Source organism: Triticum dicoccoides, chromosome 4A (genome assembly GCF_002162155.2).
Source record: "Triticum dicoccoides isolate Atlit2015 ecotype Zavitan chromosome 4A, WEW_v2.0, whole genome shotgun sequence".
In the NCBI taxonomy this organism is placed as follows: domain Eukaryota; kingdom Viridiplantae; phylum Streptophyta; class Magnoliopsida; order Poales; family Poaceae; genus Triticum; species Triticum dicoccoides.
The window spans coordinates 300951147-300957992 of NC_041386.1; the positions used below are offsets into that span (position 1 = coordinate 300951147).

The 6846-nt window shown below is 47.1% G+C and overlaps 1 pseudogene; it reads left to right on the top strand.

Annotated features, from left to right (window-relative positions):
- Positions 1-54: 54 nt before the first annotated feature.
- On the top strand, positions 55-1750 carry LOC119285817 (annotated as a pseudogene).
- Positions 1751-6846: the final 5096 nt, after the last annotated feature.

Below are 6846 nucleotides of genomic sequence, written 5' to 3' on the forward strand. Positions count from 1 at the left end.
GATGCGTGTTTTCCAGCCATCAGATCAGCCCCCGCTTCTTCCTCACTGTTTCACTTTTGGAATCTCTGCCTACTATCTTTCCCTACTAATAAAGCACTTATTGCTTCTGGTCGTACGTCGTCAGCAAGTTTGCAAAAAAGCCCCTATGTTTTTTGGTGTTCAACCCGCAGTCCTATTTTAAGTGGATATTCTGAGAAAAAACGTTTCACTTTTTTAAAAAAGACCCTAGGGAGTGTTGCGCCCCTCCCGTCACAAAGCTATGCCACTCTGGCGCATCTCGCATGCGCAGCGGCCGCCACCCCCCTTCTCGTCCTCTCCTCGCCGCCGCCGTTTGGGTCCTCCGGGCAAAGCCCCCGCGCGGATCCGGCGACGGCAGGGCCTCTGGCACGCTGGAGCTGCTCGGCTGCGAGCGGGGGCACGGTGAGGTGGGCCAGGGAGACGGTGGCCTCGGCCGCCACAAGGACGAGCACGCGAGCGCGCGCACGCGCCGCCCGAGCCCAGGATGGGGCGAGGCGTCGCGGCGGGCGTTGGCGTTCGCGCCGCCGAAGCCCAGGAATGGGGAATGGGGCGATGCGTCGCGGCGGAGGACGATAAGGTGGCCGGCGTGCTCGCTTTGTGCGAGGCGTCGCGGCGGAGGACGATATGGCGGCCGGCGTGACCACCATCGGGTGGGAAGAGGAGGAACGGCCAGCGGCGGGGCGAGGCCAAGCCCCAGCCCAGCCCTTGCCTGGGCGCTCTGAGATCCCCAGCAGCAACAAGAAGCCCAGCGCTAGACCGGCCAGGGACAGTAAGGCTCGCCCAGCGGCGGAAGAGGGGCAGGGGCCACCGGGCTAGGAGATTGAGTTGAGGAACCAGCAGCCGGAGAAGCCGAAGCGGGGGGTGCGGTGGCGGTGCTCGACGGGGTGCGGCGCCTGCTGCAAGCTAGACAAGGGCCCCGAGTTCCTCACCCCCGACAAGGACAAGGCGGACGGGGCTGACCACCTCCAGGTAGGTAAACTCAGTACCAATTAATAGCGGCGGCATTTCTTCTGTATCTATGAACATACGTACTACAAAAAGACTGGTTGTTGTTTGATAGATGCAAAATTTCGGTTAATATGATGGAGCATGCTGAATTGCTGACCATGACCGTAGCTGTACAAGAGCATGATTGGCCCCGATGGATAGTGCACCAACTACGACAAGTCCAACCGAACCTGCAACATCCACGAAGGTACGGTAGTCTTCAGAATGAGTTCTCCTGGTTTTAGTCTTCAGCGCAGCGCACATGTGGAAGTTAACTGCGCTGTTATGGTTGATATTTTTGGGTGTTGTAGACTGGCCATTCTTCTGCCGGGTCGAACCGAAGGTTTTCGAAGAGTTCTTTGGTGTGCCATGCAGCAAATTCGACAGGGAAGCCTGCAGGTTTGCTGGCTCTTACTTTGTTGTTCGTGTATCTACATGTTCAGTTAGTTCTTTGCGATGCTGAGTTGATTTATCTGCTGCCTGTCATTTCCAGTGCTTGTGTGGATAACATCAAGATGGTGTATGGTCAGGACTCTCCTGAGCTTGGAAACCTCAAGCGGGTCATAAGGGAGGAAAGTAGTAAGCAGGAAGCAAGCATGAACCGGGTTAAATTGTTGGATACCACAAATACTGGTACCTGATTGATTATGGAGTGTAGAGTACTCACTCACCGAAGCAGTTGAAAACCGGAACACAAATACTGGTACCTAATTTTCACCTATGAATGAGTCTACATTTAAATGAATCTTTTCTGCTCAGAGTTGGGTTTATTCTTTGTTTACCCGGAGTTTTTTTTTGGCACTGCGGTGTCAAATTTTGATGGTAACAGCCTCGTGTCATTCTAAGTTTGGTTCTGAATGATTACATCTTTTGGCCCTTTCTTTTTAACTCTTCGTAGATATATAGTCCACCAAAAGCACATGAACTCACACAAGCATGCAATCTGCTTCATTGTTCCAATGACATTCAACCAATACGTGAACTCTGCCATCCAGCAAAGCAAGTTGTGCACGAAAAGGATGCCCTGATGTGTTCATAATCGTTGGTGAAATTTAGTGTGATAACGGTCGATCAGGATATCATGGTAAATTTAGCCTTGCCACGAACAACACAGTAACCAGGCTCGCTGCTGAGAACAAGAAAAATGTGCCTACATGTAGAAATAAAAACAAACTCAAGCAAAAACATTTACTGGAAAACTATTGAGTGGTAAGTGGAACCAAAGCTCATGGGAGAAACGAAGCAACATATACTTTTGTAGAAAAAGATATACAAACCTTGGCGATAACTCCTTTCCAAACATATTTTTGCTAATGGGTTATTATTCGGCTATCACACAAGTGGGTAATGGTGGATATTCTACTTTCTTTTCAACTGGCCTACTTATGCAAGGGTTGAACATACTTACCTGCAGAGTTCCACTCCATAAGGAAGCTGAATGAATACGATATCACGAATAAACCAATCCAACTAACCAGGGTTACCAAGCTTCCTGCTATTCCTTTCATGTCGATTGAGAATATCTTTGCCAATAAACAATGAGATGTCGTCAGTTACGAACGTGGGTTCCTTGATTACCAGGAACGCGAGCATCATCCCTAATTAACTTCATGGTGATATATCATACCTGGACATGGTAACCCAAGGAACAGGTCCCATTCAAATTGAGTATGCCCCATAGTATGCCTATTCAGTAAGGAGTCAGAATTTACATTTCTGGAGTTCAAACATGTTGTGCCAGCAAAAAAAGACGTCTAGGTGGTGATGTACTATGTACACTATTTTTCATTTCTACATTGGGATCACACAAAATTATTGATGTTCCAGCTACGTAATTTCTGTACCAGTATGCCATAAAGAGATAATTTAGAAACGAATTGTGTGTACAATTCTTGTGCCTGTGATCATGAAAAGATAGAAAGCCAATACTCTGTATAGTGATAGGCACCGAACATTCTGAAATGTAAATTCAGGTTACGTTTATTCAACTTTTTTTTATTTGATCTGCTTGATCGGTTGATATTTCACCCTTCAATCATGTTTATTTAATAGAGTCTCACACATGGAAGTTGGTGCTTGTGCAGTCTGGTAATTCATGCCCCATTGCCAAATACTCCGTACTAGCTGGGAACTTTAATAACTGCGGTTACCTCTTATATTTTGCATTCAGGCACTACTATTATCAGATAGTTAAATTTCAAATGTCCGCATTGCCATTGATGCAGTTTGAGAAATACGAACTAGGTGATGAACAAATCAACTTAGTTTTGAAGGAGACCAAAGTTGACGAGAAAAAAGACCAGCTAGAACTTGTAAATACCGTGACAAGTTTCTTCCGGAAATTTCCCAATGGCTTATGTTAGTAACTTACCATCAATTAATGATTTCCAGTTCAGAATTTAAGTTGGACTGCCCGATAGAATAAACAAGTTTACGCTTACCTTAAAGTAGAATGATAGCCCAGTAAGAAAGCAGCCCACAAATGTGCCAGATGAAGACACCTAATTAAAAGAAAAATTATAAAAGAAAAATGAAGCTTTCTTTTTGGTTTAGGTGCATCAGCTCAGTATTGGAGTATCCATACCAGTAGAAGGGTTCTCCTTCCACACCTATCCACGAGAAGGGCCCCGAATAATGTGATTGGTATCTGAAATAATTATAGTTATAGAAATTGATACAGCCGGTAAGCCAGTTCCAGTTATTGACCATAATATCCTATCCTGAACGAGGTGGTCCCAAGTTTACCAGAAAACCCTGAAGTTTAGGGGAAGAACAATTATGGAAAGTTCTTCTTGGCATTAAAATAAAATGGCACAATACCTGCTGATGAAAAGATATAGCTTGTATAGAGGCCTAACACGTTTATTCCTCCCAGTTGCTGAAAGGCCATCAGGCTGACACCCACCTGTGCATCAAATCAAAGCTATATATATGATCATCTCTAAACTAAACCTTTTTATCTGTTTGATGAAAAACGACATGCTACATCATCAGTTCTGAACCTCTTTCAGGATGATGGAAAATAAGATCTCTTGATTTGGAAACGAAGTAGGTTGATGAAATTTCCTTTCGGACAACATGTGAGATCTCATCACGAGAGGGAGAGATAGGGCAGAGGAGTGTTTTTTTCTCCCGTTGCAACGCACGGGCTTTTTTGCTAGTACTATAATAATACTAATACTAATACTAATACCAATACTAATTACTAATTACTAATACTAATACTATTAATTACTAATTTTTTTTTACGAATACTAGCAAATATGCCCGTGCGTTGCAACAGGAGAAGAGAAAAGTTAACATGTGGATGATGAAGACAGCGGCACGGGGAATAATTTCTACCTTAACTCATTCCCCATCCCTGTGATTCGGTCGCCGGTGAGTTGGAGGTCTGCTCTTCTCGCCGGTTAGCACCAAGATTGCGTATTTGGTTGTTGTTCGTTTGTCGTTTTTCTGTATGACGGCCGTGCAAAATTTGTCTTCCTCCAGATCCCTCTCGATGGGGGCTCTCCTTTTTGTTACCTTCTTCGTCGACGGCGAGGAAGGTGTGGTGGTGCATCCTTTCGGCCTCTTCTCTGGTACGCTAGCCCGATTGGGCCGTTGCTTGAAGACTTCCCTCCGTAAAAAGTCCGACTGCGGATTTCAGAGTCATGCCGGCAGCGGCGCCGGACCTTCAACTCGCGGTGGAGTGGCCGGTTGGTGGGTTTCTCGAGGACATGGATGTAATTTCCTTATTTGTGGGGGTCCTTTGTATCACTAAGCTTAATAAAAGTAGGAAAACAATTTACGGGTGACACATCGACTGATTGCTAGAAGAAACCAGGCGCATCGCTGACGCTCGTGCATCCGAGGCGGCGTCCCCATGCCGTGGTGCTGGAGCCCCTCTCCGGTGGGTGGCTGGTAGCTGTGACGAAGGAGGATGCGGGGCGTATGCTCTCCTGGCGGGCGGTCTGCGCGTGGGAGGCGGGTCTGGCGCGGCACTGATCAGGGCCGTCCTCGGCGGTGCCATGGTTGGGGCATGGATTAGTGGTCGAGGCTCTCAGGGCTCCCAGATCCGGAGTGGTCGTGTCCAGCCTCACCTTCGGCAGCGCCTTGCTGCGGGGCTTCGCGTGGGCGAATGCGGCTCGGCTTGATGTTGTTGGTGCTGGCGTGCGTGCAGCTGCCGATGGCGAAAGGAGGTTGCCCGAGCTCAGCTCAATCAATGGCCTGCTCGTGTCACTGTTCTTCAGGCGGGCCGCTATCAATTTTTTCCCGTATCCCCGGCTCTCTCTGCTTCTTTATGATTTATTTATTAGCTCCAACGACAAATGTTCTGCGCACCCATCATGGCTGCATCAACTTTTTCGGAATCTTCAGATCGGCTACCTTTCTAGGTAGGCTGGTCACCCCATGTTGTTTTTTCTTTGGATTCATGCGCCTCTGCTCGTTTTCTCGCTTCAGCATTTTTTCGATTAATGATGCATATACATGCAGTAGGCATCTTTCTTCAGTTCTCTTGGCTAAAGATGAATCACATCTCACCGCTTTGTTGATTCTTGCAACTCCAAAAGCATATAAGTTGCTAGAATTTGATGTAAAGGGGTAGGATGGGACTATTAATTTGAATCTGAAAGTTTAGCACAGACATAATCAAACTCTATTTGCTTCTCCGTAAGGAAGGGGGAAGAAGGGCAGCCCAGAGGGCAGGCCGTGAGGTCCAACTTTTATAGAGGCCCGTAACAAAAAAATTGGCCCATTACTTACTAAGCTGCAAACCACGTACGGGCGGAGACGGAAGCTGATCCACGAAGGGTTGCATCAAAGCCCTTTATCCACTTACACGTTCATCACTCATTCTTATCAGAGTTGGATGTGGAAAAGAATCCAATATCGTCCCGTGTTAACATCCCAGTTACTGCTGCACCAAGGAAGTGGATTCCGGCCACTAGTGATACTGCTAAGATCAATGTTGACGCCGCTGTTTTCCATGGGGTAGGTGCAGCTGCAGCAGTTTGTAGGTGATAGACGAAGGGTTTTGGGGTTATGGGCTTCGACACCTCTAGGGGTCGGCCTCTGTAACATATATAACAAGGGGGTACCTCATCGGGTACAAATACAACATGTACTAAGATTACAATACGTACAAGTCCATGAGTCTAACACCCTCCCTCAATCTTAACCATGATCTGAAAAATTCAGAAGATTAAGATTGCGACGACAACCCTCAAACTAAGGTAATGGCAATGGCTTCGTGAAGATGTCGGCAAGCTGGTCCTTTGATGGAATGAACTTGATCTGAAGCAACTTCTGTGAAACTCGTTCTCTGACAAAGTGATAGTCAACTTCAATGTGTTTCGTTCGAGCATGAAATACCGGATTTGAAGAAAGGTACGTAGCACCGATGTTGTCACACCAAAGAACAGGTGGATGACGCTGAGGGACTCTCAACTCTCGAAGCAAGGCCTGAACCCAGATAAGTTCAGCAGTGGCATTGGCAACTGCTTTGTATTCAGCTTCAGTACTACTACGAGACACTGTAGCTTGTTTACGAGCACTCCAAGCGATCAAGTTAGGACCATAGAACACTGCATATCCCCCCGTGGATCGCCTGTCATCAGGGCTACCAGCCCAATCTGCATCAGAGAACGCGGAAAGACTACCGGAAGGGGCAGGCCGAAGGTGCAGACCCAAAACAGCAGTCAACCGAACATAGCGCAGAATACGTTTCACAGCAGTCCAGTGAGTGTCCCGAGGAGCATGAAGAAACTGGCAGACGCTGTTCACCGCATAAGAGATATCAGGACGAGTAATCGTCAAATACTGTAAGCCACCAACAATGCTGCGATACGTTGTAGCCTCATC